This window comes from Mesocricetus auratus, unplaced genomic scaffold, assembly GCF_017639785.1.
Source record: "Mesocricetus auratus isolate SY011 unplaced genomic scaffold, BCM_Maur_2.0 Super-Scaffold_100010, whole genome shotgun sequence".
Lineage (NCBI taxonomy): Eukaryota > Metazoa > Chordata > Mammalia > Rodentia > Cricetidae > Mesocricetus > Mesocricetus auratus.
Window position 1 is genome coordinate 84,112,587 of NW_024429194.1, and position 17,107 is coordinate 84,129,693.

The 17,107-nt window shown below is 41.9% G+C and overlaps 1 protein-coding gene across 1 annotated transcript in view; it reads right to left on the reverse strand.

Annotated features, from left to right (window-relative positions):
* Tnrc6b (trinucleotide repeat containing adaptor 6B) overlaps positions 1 to 17,107 on the reverse strand; it is a 226,879-nt gene that overhangs the window by 179,879 nt on the left and 29,893 nt on the right. The window contains exon 2 of the mRNA XM_040754096.1: positions 9,587 to 9,661. The gene's annotated coding sequence lies outside the window, so the exon portion shown is untranslated. The remainder of the gene's footprint in view (positions 1 to 9,586; positions 9,662 to 17,107) is intronic.

The window sequence follows — 17,107 nt, forward strand, 5'->3', positions numbered from 1 at the left end:
GAAGGGAGGAGGAAGAGAAGAAAAAGTTGGCAACCCTGGAAAATTTTAACAACCTATCCAGAAAGATGTGGCATGCACAGTGCTTCACAACTGTCTCCCTCTCGGTTAAAGTGAAGATCACAGTCATAAACCATGTACCATCAGCATAACTCAGACAGTGCTCGGGTTTCCAGGCCTCTGTGGCTCACAGATCATGCTGTTTTCTCCCCAACAGCCTATAGACCCCAGCTTCCTCAGCAAGGGGCTCTATCTTTGGCCTTTCTTTTACAAAATGTACAACATGTATGGGTATTTTGCTTCCATATGCCAATGCAACATGTGTGTGTCTGGTCTATCAAATTCCCTAGAATTAGAATTATAGATGGTTATGAGCTGCCATGTGGGTGCTGAGAATTGAACCCTGGTCCTCTGAAAAGAGAAGCAAATATTCTTAACTGCTGAGCTATCTCTCCAGCCCCATCTAGGAGGTATTAGCTTCACCTGCCCCGCCACACACACACAGGGTTTCTGTATGTAACTTTGACGGCCCCAGAAATCCCTCTGTAGACCAGGCTGGCTTCCAACTCAAGAGATCTGCCCACCACTGCCTCCCTAGTGCTGAGATTAAAGGTGGGTGCCGCCACTGAGCTCTTCACCTCTTTTTTAAAAGATTATTTTATCTTGCTTTGTGTATAAATATTTTTTCCTGAATGTATGTATATGCACCACATGAGTAACTGTTGTAGTCCCTGGAAATGGGCTTATGGATAGTTATGAGCCACTATGTAGGTCCCCTGCAGTGCTCTTAACCACTGAGCCATCTCCTTAGCCCCTCCCTGGACCCTCTTATCTGCTGGCCACTGACTAGGCTCATGTGATGCTCACTGACAGTAGACAGGGAGACTGGCAGTGACTGAGCAGCTGTTCTATTACAGACTACTCGTTCTTATCAGGTAAACTTCAGCTACAGCTTTACTACCTTAACCCTTTGGATCTGCCTACTTGTTTTTTTTTTTTTAATATCTTGTTCTGGCTTGACTTGCTTGACTCTATCAGTTCCCTACTCTGTCAGTCACTGCTCTTCCCTGTTGGAGGAAGTCCTGTTATTTGTCAATAAAGTACTGTTGAGCCTATAGGAATCTAGATAGGTGGGGCTAGGAGTCCAGGAGGATTCTGGGAAGGAGAAACACAAGAGAGTTCGAGATGTAACGCCATTGGGGTAGGAAGCCCGGAAACCTCTCCGGTAAGAGACATACTTAGATTAACAATTATGGGGTAATTACTTAAGTCAGAGCTAGCCAGTAAGAAACAAGCAAGGCCAACAGCTTCATAATTCATATAGCCTCCTGTGTGTTTATTTGGGACTGATACGGCTCTAGAACCAGGCTGGCGGGAAAGCGGCTCTAGAACCAGGCTGGCGGGAAAGCGGCTCTAGAACCAGGCTGGCGGAACGGCTCCTTCTCAAGGAAAAAGCTTCACTTAACACTTCCCCTTCAATTATTCCTCTTCCCCATCCCCAGAAACACACACTCATCTGTCTTCCACCCTTCCTACTACCCTCTACCCTCAAGGCTTTAACCCTAATGCCCCTATACTCACTTCTCAATCCATTATCTCTTTACAAGCTCTTGCCCATTCATCACAGCCCAACTGGGTCTGGTTTGTTCTGTTCCAGCCCTCAGTTTTCTAACTTGTTAGAATAGAAATGGCTAATGCAGACTAACAAAGAATACTGAACTATCCAGAAGCTGGCAGCAGCCGACAACCTTACTGTTACTAAGCACAAAAGGGGCAAGAGTAAGTGACAAACATGCAGAGATAGCTGTGCATATAACCACAGACTCAAACACTAATGCTCATTTATGTGTGACCTTGAGAAAACGACTACTTGTCTCAGGCTTGATGACCCTAAGGAAACTTGGGAAGAATCATTTTTCTGAGAATTAGTGGCAATACATTTCTACTTGGTACATGGCATTGATGGCCATTCAGGAAGGCCCTGTATCTGAATTCCCACTTTCCCACAGACTCACGTTCTCAGTTACCTCTTGGCCCTTTCGCTGTGACTGCACCTGGAGAGGAAGCCTTCCTCATCTTTCTGTCCCACTTCACTTCTATACCTGCCCCAGAACAGGTATAGAAGCTTGCCTGAGAGCTCTGAAAGACAAGATATGTGGCCCTTATCCTTTTTCTTCAAGTAGCAACTGCCCAGGAAGCAGACATTTTCCTTGGTTCCTCATAAATGTGAGACACCTTCACAATTTCCCACAGAAGGCAAAGTCAACTGAGTTTTGTTTTGTTTTTTAACTATGTAGTTGAGGCTGGTCTTGAACTCCTGATCCTCTTGCCTTCATCTCCCCAAAGTGCTGGGACTATAGGCATACACCAACACACCTACCAAGTCTGTTGAGCTCTGTGGTTTAGTACTGAGAAACTCTCTACTCCACATATAGGTTTAGTAACAGAAGTGTCATTATGCCCATTGAATGGCATATTTTATCTTGTTTTCTACCAGGAGAAGGACAGTGCCATTTCTGTGTCTCAACAACCCTAGCCTCTGGTGTATTGAACTGAAATTTATTTTCATTTTTATTTTTTGTCTGGTGTCCTCAGAGGTCAGGAGAGAGCATCAGATCCCCTGAGACCGGAGTTATAGATGGTTATAAATGGCCACATGAGTGCTGAGAGTCAAACCTGAGTCCTCTGCAAGAACAACAAATGTCTTAAGCACTGAGCCAACTTCCCAGCTCTGAGACTAAAATCTTGATAAAAAGACATGAATTAAAAGTTTAGGGCATTTTGTATGTGGGATTTTTGAGGTTTCTGTTAAGCTGGGCTTAGGGAGTGACAAAGTGTTTTCTTGTACATTAGGCCAAGTGAGTGTTTACAGCGGTACACTAGCTTTTAGCTACTGAGTCTTATAAACTAGAGGCCACCCAGCATTTTGACCTCAGCAATGACTGTAGTTATGGCAACTTTGTCGTTAGGTAAGTGGCTGTTTCTATAGAGACAAGGCTGCATGCATTAGGCTCAAAGCTTTAGCAAAAGCTTAGGGGTTTGTAGGTCTCACCAAGAATAAGCCACAGCTTGTTACAGTGGTTGGTGGTACTGAAAGCTCATGTAAACTAAATGTCAGCTGTGCAGATAGCCTTAGCATACACTGACCACTCTGGCCTAGCAAGCAAATGCCAGCTGTGCTGGTCTCAGCAAAAAGAACAGAGCATTAGCAGGCTTGGGAGGCTTCAGTGTAGAGAGATTGCTGCTTTTCCTAAACCAGCATGGCTGAGGCAAAGATTAAATGGTGGACAAGAGACTTCCTTCACACACACCTTTTAGACATCCGAGTGAGACAGTTATTAGCTGCCTATAAGTTACAAGGCAGCTGAACTTCAAACAGCACAGGCATTACAAAGCCAGCAAAGTTCTTTGTTTAAATTGTTTGTGCTAGACATACGTAGGTGTTTCACAGAGGAAATGGAAAGGAAGAGGTTTCTGACTGTAACTCATGTGAGAAAGGAAGGAAGGGTCTGGGCATACCCTGGCAGACCCATACCTACTGGTTAACACCAGTGCTCTAAGAGACAAAAGGGCATGCTAGAGAAAGAAAGCCCATCCCCTGATACTCTTGATACTTTCTTCCTCACAATACAGTATCAGTGTTTTAATATTAGAGATGTAAATCCTGACTCATGTTGTCAGGGTGAAGTACTTATATGATTAGTGTGTCTAGAGGAAACTCAACCTGGACTTGCACCATCCAGATCCTCCACTGCTGCTTTACCTTGCAGAGATTCATTCTGCTCTATTCCCCACTCTTTGAAGAGGCAGGCTTATCTCTGACTAGGGCTGCCATCTCAATATACCTGTTAGGTCCTAGAGTTCAGAATAAGAGGCCTACTTGCCCTCGGACAGAAGCCAGTTCTCTAAAGTCAACTATACTCATAATGGAAGAGAAATTGTGATCTCTACTTGCTTCACTCCTTTGCCCTATGCCTCTGTTAATTCAGGACTTGGTAGGGGAAGTATTATTTATTGGGTCCTCTTCTGTCCCAACTTATGTAAAATTTATTTTCCAAATTAAGTTCACTATTCTGTGTAGAGATATTTTATTTGTAATCTAACAAAGTTTGCCTGAAGATCAGAACACAGAGCTAAGCCACTAGTCAGCCACACACCTAGCTAGTTAAGAGCTAAGGCCCTAGTTAGCTATAGAGAACAGGCACTGGTGGTCACACCTTTAATCCCAGCACTCAAGAAGACAGAGCAGATATATCTCTGTGAGTTCAAGGCCACCCTGGGCTACATGAGAGTGAATCAGTCTAAAAGAGAAACAGAGCTCACACCTTTGATCCCAGCACTTGGGATGACACACCTTTAATCCTAGCACTACAGAAAATATGAAGCAGGAGCTCAGTGCAATCTAGGCAGAAGAATTCTGAGGATTCAAGGAAATAGGATCACTCTTACAATCTGAGGTAGAGGTAAAAGCTAGTGGCTGGCTATTTTGCTTTTCTGACCTTCAGGTTTAACCCCAACATCTGTCTCTGGGTTTTATTGAAACATGCATGCTTCAAATGTCAATTCTGGCTCCCCCCCTTCTCCCTCTACCAGCCCCACTCCCAACCCCCCACCCCAGCCCAATCCCCACATCATTCTCCAGGGAGGGTGAGGCCCTCCTTGGGGGGATCTCCAGAGTCTGTCATTTCATCCAGGGCAGGACCTAGGCCCTTCTCCATATATCCAGGCTAAGAGAGCATACCTCCATGTGGAATGGGCTCCCAAAGTTCATTTGTATGCCATGGTGAACACTAGTCTACTACCCAAGGCCCCAGAGATTTCTGAGGCCTCCTCACTGACACTACATTCATGGAGTCTGGATCAGTCCCTTGTTGGCCTCTTAGTCATCAGTCTGGGGTTCAAGAGCTCTCCCTTGTCCAGTCTGCTGTCTTTGTGGGTTTCACCATCACGGTCTTGACCACCTTGTTCATCACTCCTCTATCTCTGTCACTGGGTTCCAGGGGGTCAGTTCAGTGTTTAGCTGTGAATATCTGTCTCTACTTCCATCAGTCACAGGATGAAGGTTCTAGGATTTTTTTTATTTTTAATTATTTTTTGGTTTTTGAAACAGAGTTTCTCGGCAGCTTTAGAGCCTGTCCTGGAACGTGCTCTGTAGACCAGGCTGGCCTGAACTCACAGAGATCCATTTGCCTTTGCCTCCCGAATGTTGGGATTAAAGGCATGCACCACCACTGCCAGGCTCCTGTTTCTGGGTTTTTATTATATGTGCTACAATTCTGTAACAGCCTGCCCTACCCCACATTCCTATTCCCATGGTACTAGTAGCAAACCTTTCCTTCCCAAACTCTCCATTTATCTTGTTTCTTCCCATACATGTCTTTTCCTGCAATCACACAGCAAATTTCCCTATTCTGTACACATAACACCCTATCTCTCTGTACATCCCCAGGTCATACCTGCTATAGTTTGGATCTTACATGTCTCCAGGAGTCTGTGTAGGAACAGCCTGGTTCCCAGAGACTGACCTGGAAGGTTTTTGAGTCTAGAAATCTTTGGGTCTTTGAAAACATGTTCTTGGAGCAGAATGGGGGATGCTCATCTCTTCCTTTTATTAACATAAAGTAAACAGTTTTGTTCTGACATAAGATAGCACCATAATATAGTCTGCCTTACAAGTCATGGGCTAAAACCTCAAAAACCCTGCATCAAAACCAAATCTTTTTTCTTTATATGTCAATTACCTTATGTATTTGTATGGTGACAGAAAACTAACAATACCTCACTAGAAATCCCTTGCATTTACCCACATCCTTTCCTTCCAATATCCCTGCCCTTCCTCCTCACATCTCACCCACAACTTATAATCATTTTAAGCATCCAAGTCAGTTCTACCATCATTTTGACAAAAGAGAAACATAAAATAGGCAATACTTAAATCCATAGTGAATTAGGGATATCACTTGGGGACTACTGAAGGCTGTTTAAGGTGTTAGCGTTAGAAAAGTGTTGACAAGTCAGCATAAAAATTCACTGGAAAGAGTAACCAGAGGTAGCAAAGCTGTCCCAAGAAGTGTGGTGTTTGTTCCATGTGTTTCAGAACATTCCATCATTTTATCATACATTTAAATGATGGATAGTCTTGAACTGGCACTGTGCTCAGCACTCACAGGACAGTAACTTAGTAACTGTTAATTACCATGTAAGTAATGTCATACACACTGTGTGAATGTCTTCTATAAGAATAGGTAAGCATGCTAGAGCTTTCAAAGCCTTCTAGGCTCTAGCCTCCTCTCTTTCCAGCCTTTCCCACTTGCTTTGTTCCAAGCATAGTGATCTCTTTCCTGCTTCACCAATATGCCAGACTGTGTATGCATGGTTTTTCTTTTCTTTTTTTGTTTTGTTTTGTTTTGAGAGACAGAGTTTCTCCATGTAACAGTCCTAGCTGTCCTGGAACTCGCTTTGTAGACCAGGCTGGCCTCGAACTCCTGTAGAGCTACCTGCCTCTGCCTCCTGAGTGTTGGGACTAAAGGCATGCGCCATCAAAATAGATTTTTCTATTTTTATATATCTGTTTTAAAAAACCTTCAAAATCTTTAATAAGTTTATAGGCAAGACTATAGATGCTGAATAACATCAATGTAAAACAATGGATAACTACTAGTGCAATAACAACAGGCTTTTTCAACTCAGAAAGAAAGGACAGCAGGAGAGGTAAAGCAACCGTGTCTCCTTCCTCTTCTAAATGCTGAAAGAAGGAAAAAAAAATCAGCAACCAAGACACAAAACCACAAAAAAGAGCCACAGTTTATCTAGGAAACAATAAACAGAAGAATAGGGACAACAGGGGTCAGAATTTGCCTAGCATATGCAAAGCCTTGGGATTGATGTCAGCACCACCAAGTAAGACAACTCAAAACTTACAGATATGGATTCTCTATTAAACAATGCAGACTCAACAAGACTGAAATTAAGTTTTGAAGGGGTCTATAGGCCCCAAGATGCCACAGAAGAACAGCGACTTGTTAAATCTCCTTTAGAAAGCAAATGTGGGCTAGAGCAGAAAAGACTGCCCACTTAAATCTGTAATTGCTAATCCTAACAACTAACTTCTTAGTATGGAACAAAGAATCAATCTCATTATCAATATGAATGCCAGTGCATTTTCTGAGTGTATGCATATGTGGTGTTGGGGACCAACCCAGACATCAGGCATTGTAGGCAAGCACTCTACAACTGAGCTATATCCCCAGTCTCAATACCAGTGCATTTTAAAGGAAATAGCTACAACAAGAATGCAAAAAGCTGATACTATGGACATATTTTGCCTCTCTAAAAGGATGCAGAAAATATTGAGCTGGAGAGATGGCTCAGTAGTTAATAGCATTTTTTGCTCTTATAGAGGACACAGGTTTGGTCTTCAGCACCCACATGGCAGCTGGCAGCCATCTGTACCTCCAGTTACAGAGGATTAGATAGCCCCCATGAGCATACATACATGGGCATAGACATAAATGCAGGCAAACAGTGGTTGAGAGATCTAACCGCACCTTAAAAGAAATGCTTCATAAACAACAAAGACCCCCAAACACAGATTACATAATGCTTTGCTAATGCTTAACTTTCTTAATGCTAATGAGAAAAGACAAACAGCTGCAGAAAGACACTGGACTACAGAGAAAACTTCTGAGCTGAACCAACCGGTGTATGTTATGACCTCAGTCTGGAAAACAGGATATGTGTTATACTAGGGAAGGGGTTTTGCCTTTGTTTCCACAGGAGAAGAAAAACTTTGAGTTCCATCAAAATTAATCAAGATTTGAACCTCAGGAGGAGGAAAGATAACAGCTCATCTAAAAGGCCATATTTTACTATATGTAAGGAAACCTCATAAAAGGAAAGAGAAGTGTTTTGTTTTTGTCTTTACAGGAAAACTCAGCTACAAACAGCAAAAAAGTACCTGAAGAAGAAAGAATAGCTACCCAGAGGACCATCAAACATATAATAATACAATGTGTGGTATCAATGTCTGAATCTCTCTATCTTGTTATTATAATATCTATTTCTCTTTGCTTTTTAATATGCTTTAGTCCCAATTCATTTAACTGAAGCTGGCTTTGGAGTTGGACTGGCTCTCCTACTTCAAATCCAAACGTATTGTTAACATAAAATTCAGAGTTTCTGTATCATATCAAAGAGCCATTAATATAAGACAGAAGAAAACAAAATTAGGGACTGTCATCTGTGTATACTTGGTTCCTTTTCTGAAAGTCTAATCTCCTTCATGTTTACTCTCTTCCTTATTGTTGCCTTTCCCAGTATGCATACCTATAAAAGTTAAAAATTTCTTTGTTAACATTAATGTTTGCGTTTTCCAGAGAACAAGGACTTTCCCGATAGCAATCTTCAAACACTTCAGAAAGAAAATGGGGCCCTACTTCATCGACTCTACCGGACAAGTACCATCCTGAAACCAGTTTGGGACTACATCACTCAACACAACTCCAGAACAAGGAACTGATACAGTGCACCTTCTACAATCTGGCCAGAGCTTCAGACAAGTGCTTTAATCACCAGTAAAACTTCAGTCAAGAACTTCAATCAAGCATCCCCTGCCAAACAGACTATCTAACCTACTTAAGACTTTTGTTACACTAACATTTTCTTCCCACAGGTCCCCACGAGAGTGTCATTGTCCCATTTCAGCAGGAAGTAATTTTGAGAATTCCATGCCCTCTTTCCCTACTGTTGATATTACAGGATAGTTTACACCTATTTATGTTAGTTTTCAATTATTTTAGGGTTGGGATTGGAAGGAGGTGTTCAGACTTGGGCATCCCTTTCAGATAAGTTTAGAATTTAGATAGGATAGATATGTTTAGCTTAGGATATAAGCAGATTATAACTTACTTATCACCTTCTATGTATATATGTTGTATAGTTTGAAAGTTGTATCAAATTTAAATCTTCTATTTAGACTAAAAGGGGAATTGTAGGGGGTGAGCCCACAACACTGTCCACACCCAAAAGGTTGGGGACAGGGAGATGGGCACAGGTGAGATATTTAAGGAAACGAAAAGTAAACGTACTCTCTCTTCGGAAGCCTGCCACACTTCTGATCATCCAGCTTGTGTGTAAGTCCTTTCTCTGGTAAACAAATATATTAATTTCTATATTGTGTTGACCTCCCTCATCAGACAAAACATAAGTCTTTTTTCAAAAGAAATGAAATCCCAAATTACACAATTCCTTTATTTTTAAAACACCCATCCATCCGTAAGAGTGTTTGCCTACATACTCATTTCTGTACCACATGTGTGCCTAGTGCCAAAGGAGATCAGAAGAGGGAATCAAGTTCCCTGGAATTAGAGTTACAGACAGTTGTGGGCCACACTGTAGGTACAAGGAATTGAAGCCAGGTCTTCTGAAAGAGCAGCCAGTGCTCTTAAATGTTGAACCATCTCTCCAGCCCCTAAATAAATCTTTTTTTTTAAAGGAATGCAAGAAAGAAGCCTTCCCATAAACTTTCCTTCTTTTTTAAAATGAAGACCCTTGATTTACTGCTGATGATTGAAAAAAAAAAACTTATTACCTTTGACAGTATCCTGGGGCAACACAAGCCTGAGACGATCAGTCTAGGTTACATTCAGTGCAAAAAGCCAAAACCCTGAAAAAAAAAAGTGAAAATGAACCACGCAGACAATGTAAGCTGCCCAGAGAATCAGCTGAGGAGGCAATTTCATTTGAATTCACTCTTTCGTTTAGAGTTTGTGTACAGTGGTCTAACTCTGAAAACCTCTTACTCAGGGGTTCTTTCAAAGTTAAGTGAAAAAAAGTAAAAGGTACTTCTAACACAAGGAGTTGAACATCCATTCAATAAAGGTCAGGTTGTAGTTAAAAAAGTAGGGGCTCTAGTAACACATGAAAAATTGGACAGTTTCTAAAGTGGCATTAAAATCTGTTTAATCTTCACTACTTTCTTTTTAAACAGATTGAGGTTTTTTTTAAATTACTGTGTGCATAACGTGTATGTGTGAATGATAAAAAGCATACAACAATGTTCATGATGAGGTGAAAAGACCGCTTTTAGAAGTCAGTTCTCTCATTCCACCTTGATGTGGGTTCCAGATTAAACTCAGGTTGTTAAACAAGCACCTTTATGTCCTGAGCATCTCTGTTTTGTTTGTTTGTTTAGTGATAATGTCTCCCCATATGACCCACAACAATGACTAGCATGGCACAATAGCCCTAAAGGTTCAACAGTGGCATGTACACCAATAGCCTTCAAATGATCTTAAGGCCTGCTCAACCAAAGAAAAAAATCATGCCTGGTCCTGAAAACCTGGCCAACTATCTGGCGCTAATGAAGCCATTGATCTTGGAGGAGAACCTACAATTGCCACTTTACTAAACCAGCATAATCCCTAACTACATTCTAAATATTTTTCCTATTCCCACAAGTAAGTGTACCCCTCACTCCTCATCAAAGAAACTTTTCTTTGAAACTGATGGAGACCATTTTGTGTGTGAGTGTGTTTGTGTGTGTGTGTGTGTTTGTGTAAAGGTAACTAATCAAACTGTAGAGAACAAGACATTATGTGATGCCCATTTCCAAGTGATACAGCTGCAACACAATTCTTATACCTAAGGCTCAGGGCTCATTTCAGAAGAGGGGCTAGGAAAATTATATGAGTCAAAGGAACAGGAAGTTTCTCCTAGAAATGTCAGAAAGGCTACATCCCTTAAGTATCATCAACATGAATGCCTAAACAAGATCTGCACACAACAATGATCATACCAACAGGGAGTGGGGAGTCTCAACCCTAGACAGAGACCTATGGGCAACTGGGGAATGCTGAGAGTAGGAAAAATAATCTTTCCCTGGGAAGAACTTCATACAATACCAAGTGAACCACCCTGAGATCACACACATATGCAGATAACATTATATGTACTGAGCAGGTTGTATTTATGTATTTAGGAACACACACACACACACACACACACACCCTAGCAATAATTAAAGACAAAGAAGCCATGAATTTGAGAGCAGGAGCCCATGTATAGAAGAGATTGAGAGATTGATGGGGAAAAAAGAGGAATTATGTTATAATTTCAAAGGATGAAAAGTATGTTTTAAAAAATAGTGTCTCCCTATGTAGCCCAAACTGGTCAAGAATTCGCAATCCTTCCTGGGCGATGGTGGCGTAAGTCTTTAAACCCAGAACTCAGGAGACAGAGACAGGCAGATCTCTGTGAGTTCAAGGCCAGCCTGGTCTACTGATTTCCAGGACAGCCTCCAAAGCTACAGAGAAACCCTGTCTCAAAAAACCAAAACAACAACAAAGAATTTACAATCCTCCTGCTTAACTCTCCCTAGTGCTACGATTATAGGCACGCCACAATGCACAAACATTTTTTTGTTGTTGTTGTTGTTGAGACAGGGTTTCTCTGTGAAACAGTCCTGGCTTTCCTGGCACTCACTGTGTAGACTAGGCTGGTCTCAAACTCACAGAGATCCACCTGCCTCTGCCTCCCAAGTGCTAGGATTAAAACCATAAGCCACCACTGCCTGGCAACAAACTAATCTTTACTATTTATTTTATTTGTTCTATCTACCTCAAAAATACCAAATTGCCCTTTCAATGTCTCCATCATAATCGCCAGACTCAGCTTGACCCAAACTCTACCTTCACCCTGCCTAGACTAGTCCTCTCCTTCTTCACTCTCTATACCAAGGCCCTGATCAGAACTTAAGTTCATCTCAAGTAATCTCACCTTCCCCAACCTTTTCATAAGTGTATCAGTATGCTTTCAATTTTTGCACCTCAGATCTTCATCTTCACTGTCATTATCTCTTCCCCTTGAAGGCTCTGTTCCACTCTTGCTCCTCCTCAACCCACTGCCAAATAACAGTTGGCATGATCTCTTTAATTCAGCTCATTACCAGCAGCTAGTAAATGCACTGGTGACTTTATTGTCTAATGACAAGTCTCTCTCCTACTCAGAATGCACCTATTGTGTGCAGAGATGGGCAAAAACAAGGACCAGTCCAGGCTGTCAGAAAACTGTCTCTAGTTTTTGTTTCACAACCAACCTCATGTTTTGTCTATGAGAGGACATGCCATTTCCCATGCTTATAGTGGCTATACACTATAAGGAATAGCTTTAGGTCCCCAGTATGTCACAATGGTTGAAATGGTACTTTACTGAATGACCATATCTACCACCACTTCTGCTTCCATACCTAACACTGTTCGAATCAATACACCAATGGTATTACAAGCAGAATTAGAACTATCTTAATTACTCTCTCATGCTTCTGCTATACACACTGTTGTTAAAACAATCTCAAAAGCAAATGTGACCTTTATGCATGCTGTGACTTAAAATGAGTAAGTAAGATGGGTGTTGGTGGTGCACGCCTTTAACCCCAGCACTCGGGAGGCAGAGGCAGGCGGATCTCTGTGAGTTCGAGGCCAGCCTGGTCTACAGAGCAAGTTCCAGGACAGCCTCCAAAACAATACAGAGAAACCCTGTGTCAAAAAACCAAAAAAAAATGAGTAAGTATCCATTTCCTTTAGTGCAGGTTTTTAAAAAAGAACTTGCCAGACCCATTTCTCCACTATGCATTCTGACTTGGCATCTAGTCTCCTTGTCCACCACACATGAGCTAATTGCTGCTAGAGGCTCTTTGTTGATTCCCTTCCTCTCCTTTGCCGCTGGTGTCCCCTCCAGAACTTTTCCAGATCTTCCTCTGAGATATATTGTGTTATATTGGAAATATACATGTGTCTGTCTTCTTTTCCCAACATGAGCCCCCTGACAGCAAAGATTAAGTTTTGCACATCTTTCATTTGGTGAGCAGATGTCCATCAAATGTGCTGAAGTGAACTCCAACTGCATCCCTGGAATTTAATGCAATAATGTTGGCAGTTCCCCATCAAATGGCACTGAAGAAAGTTAAAGGGGATGGCTGCACCTCCCCAGACGGATCTGCTCCTCCTGGAAAACTCAATGCTATATAGTTACATGTGACTCTTGGCACTTCAGAGAAGGGCCAGATTCTGAAGTTTGTTGTCAGCCTCTGATTATCAAGAGAACAACACTGTCTCATTTTAGCTCTCTGTTCTGATTAAAGTTTCTGTCCAGACTGACCCATAACTTCTCTCTAGATCTATAATCAGTCCAAACTCTACACCAATGTCACAATGCAGCTCATTATTACATAAGCTCTTGACAGACAACTTTAGGTGGAGATGGTAACTGACAAGGTCCTTTGCCTGTTTCACTGTCATCTTGGAAACTGACTGACATTATCGAGGGCAAAAGGACACTGTGACAGGAACAGATGAGCAAGGTGTTTTCTTTTCCTTATAAGGGACAGGGCATCTTTGCACTCCTGGGCTCAAGTGACTGTGCCACCTCAGTCTCTCAAGTAGCTGAGATTATCTGTGTGCTCTGCCATGCCTGGATTCTAGGTATTCTCAAACTGGGCTTCTCAAAAGCTTCTTGACTTATCTGTACCAAGTACATCCATATCGAAGAGAAGCATAAACACTGATTCTAAAACTAACAGTTTAAGTTATCCACGGTAGTATTTCCCTTATAAGAGATGTCGTGGTGGTAAGCTACCAACTACTCCAGTTTCCTGTAATTTCTTAAGGAGAAGCGAGAGAATCTGCAGACCTCCGACTCATCCATCCCCAGGTATTGCTAAACTGAAATAGACTACAGTTGGGCATTTAACTGAACTCACAGGATATAATTACAGATGAGAGTTTCCTAGAGAATATGGCAAAGTAAAAGACATATATATTCAACAAATGACACTTACTTTTCTAGTATCACCTCTGATATGACAGGCTTTTAATTTTCAAACTTAACTATTCAGTGTGATTCAATTTAATTCTCATTTAAAAAATTCAAGCAGCACAGAAAAAGCCCTTCATCACTCAGTCTCTCCCCTCACCATCCTTCCTAGTTCTCACTGCTGTAATCAGCATATATGTGTGTGTGTGTGTGTGTGTGTGTGTGTGTGTGTGTGTGTGTTCTTGAAATGCAGACTGTTAAGGAATATGCTATACTCCAGCACAGTAAAAACAAAGAAATAAAAAGCACCCAAACAAAAACACCAAAATAAAACACTACACTTTTTTGTTTGTTTGTTTTGTTTTTGCAAGACAGGGCTTCTCTGTTTAGCTTTGGAGCCTGTCCTGGAACTCATGCTGTAGATCAGGCTGTCCTCAGACTCACAGAGATCCACCTGCCTCTGCCTCCCGAGTGCTAGGATCAAAGGTGTGTGTTACCACCACCTGGCCATATTTTTGTTACTGCATATTTTTATTGATTTGTTTTCTGAGACAGGATCTCATATACCTCAGGCTGGCCCCACCTCCCTCTATAGGGGAGAAAGACTTGAATTTCTGATCTCCCTGCTACTTCTAAAGTACTAGGGATCGAACCTAAGACTTTGTCTTTGTTTTCTGAAAGTTTCCCTGTGTAGCCTTGGCTGTCCTGGAACTTGCTATGTAGATCAGGCTGGCCTCAAACTGAGAGATCCCTGCCTCTGCTTCCCAAGCACTGGGATTAAAGGTTTGCACCCCAGCTGATTTCAGAACTTTGTGCATACTAGACAAGCAATGCCTTACTTTTGTGGATTTTTTTTGGTCACTGTTGTTTTGGGGTTTTTGTTTTGTTTTTGCAGGGGTAGGAGTGTGAGATATAGGGTCTTCCTACGTAGCTCAGGCTAACCTCAAATATCCTTGCTTCATCCTTCCAATTACCAGGATGATAGGCCTATGAAATTAAACACTTTAAATGAGACACAAACGAACACTGAAAACTAATGACTGTGTACACTGATGGCAACTGCTATCAAGCTGTCCAGGGGACCAGGTTGTGGCTTCATATGCCTTTAATCCCAGCACTTGGGAGGCAAAGGCTTGATCTAGAACAGGTCTTATACAGGCAGCCACAGCTGCTATAAATTCATGAGTGTGGTGGTCCTGTCATGTCCAGAAGACATCGTTTAGCTCTATTCTCTGAAAAATTTACCAACTTGTTCAGTGGTGGTGGTACTCGCCTTTGACCCCAGCACCAGGGAGGCAGAGGCAGACGGATCTCTGTAGTTCAAGTTCAGCCTGGTATACAGAGTGAGTTCCAGGGCTGCCAGAGCTACACAGAGAAACTTCATCTTGAATAAAACAAAAACAAAAAACAAAAAACAAAAAAGATGTCCAAGGGTGGTAACGTAAGTGAAGCTGTACATGTAAGAGAAGTACAGAATACCAGCAAAGAGAGTGGAAAGGTCTTTCTAAGCCAGTTCTGTAAGGGGACAGCTAGCCCAAGTAGAAAAAAAAAGGTTAAATTCCGTAACTAAGAGCAGAAGCCTAGGAACACAGATGCAAGCAGGCAAGAGTGTTTAACCAACAAAACACAGGGTTTACTTTGCCCCAATATTTGGAAATGCTACCTTCACAGCTTCAATTTAGGTCAATATTTTAGAAATGTTCATGTCTGCCTGTTCCTAAATACACATCTGTTATGGAATATTGAAGATGTGTTACATTTGTTTGTGCTATGGAAGACTTGTTTAACGATGCAAAGATGTATTGCATTCTTTTATGGTGCATTTGTTTAACTCTGTGAAGCTGTGTAACTTTGCCCATCTAAAACACCTGATTGGCTTAATAGAGGACTGAACGGCCAATAGCTAGGCACTAGAGGGATAGGCTGGGCTGCCAGGCAGAGGGAATAAATAAAAGGAGAAAAAGTGAAGAGAGAGGAGTGAGTAAAGGAGAGGAAGATGATGCCAGGGGTCAGCCACCCAGCCACCAGCCAGACATGGAATAAGAAGGAAAGAAAAGATATAAAGAAATAGAGAAAGGTAAAAGCATTGTAATTTAAAAAATGGCACAGACACCATGGAACAGAGCTCACATGGAGGTTTTTTTTGTTTTGTTTTGTTTTTACTTAGGGAAGGGGAATGGGAAAGAGGGAAGGGAAGAGGGGAGACTGGCCTCTGGGGAACAGGAGCAGTAGAAGAGAAAAAGAAGGGGGAGAGCACAAGACAGAGAGACAGGTGGGGGGGCAGACAGAAAGGGAAAGAGAGAAGGATGGGAGGTGGGCAGAACCCTTTTGAAAGGGAATGTAGTGAATGTGCACAGGTGGTGCTCTTGGTGGCTGCAGCCAAAGACATATCCTGTCAGAACACCAGGGACAGGCCAGTACAGATATTTGAAAACTAACAAAAAGCCCAGAGGCAAAAGGTGCATGGGGATAGTTTAAGAAAAGCCGGCTAGAAAAAAAGCCAAGCTAATGCCAGACATTCATAAGCAAGAATGAGACTCCATGTATTTACTTGGGAGCTGGATGGTGGGTCCCCATATGAGTAAAGGGCAAAGAGTAAAAAACAAACAAAACCCACAACTACACATATCCTTTTAATCCTAAATTCTGTGCTGGTGTTCCTTTTTCCTTTGCTACTCATATTTGCTGAAAAAAGTTTTTTCCTTTTATTTTAAGTGAGAGTCTCACTATATAATCTAAGCTGGCCTTGAACTCATGCTCCTCCTGCCTCAACTTCCTGATGCAAGTGTGCACCACTAAGCCCAGCTCTGAAAAACCAGCTTGTGTTTGTAGTTGCAATGTTCTTACCTTTTTTTTTTTTAAATGTAACCCCCAACCTCTAGAACCAGATACATTACTGCCTATTGCCAATAGACTTCTCTACCTCCTGTGTCACAGGTCCTTAAACTCAGCACAACTACAACTCAAACAGCCTGTCTCCAACAAGTGTCCTCCCTCTGCCTCATTAAATCAGACCTCTAACCATGTCATCAGCTCCTTCCTAGCACCAAATTCTAACCTCTAACATTCCAGTGTGATTTTTCTTACCTGTGTCTATTTCACTGACTTCGTCTGTTTTTACTAGTTTTAGTCCTTTCTTTAAAAATTGGTTTTCTTGCCAGGCTGTGGGAGTACAAGCCTTTAATCCCAGTACTCAAGAGGCAGACGCAGGCAGATATCTGTGAGTTTGAGGCCAGCCTGGTCTACAGAGTGAGTGCCAGGAAGACTCCAAAGCTGTCTTAAAAAACAAAACAAATGGTTT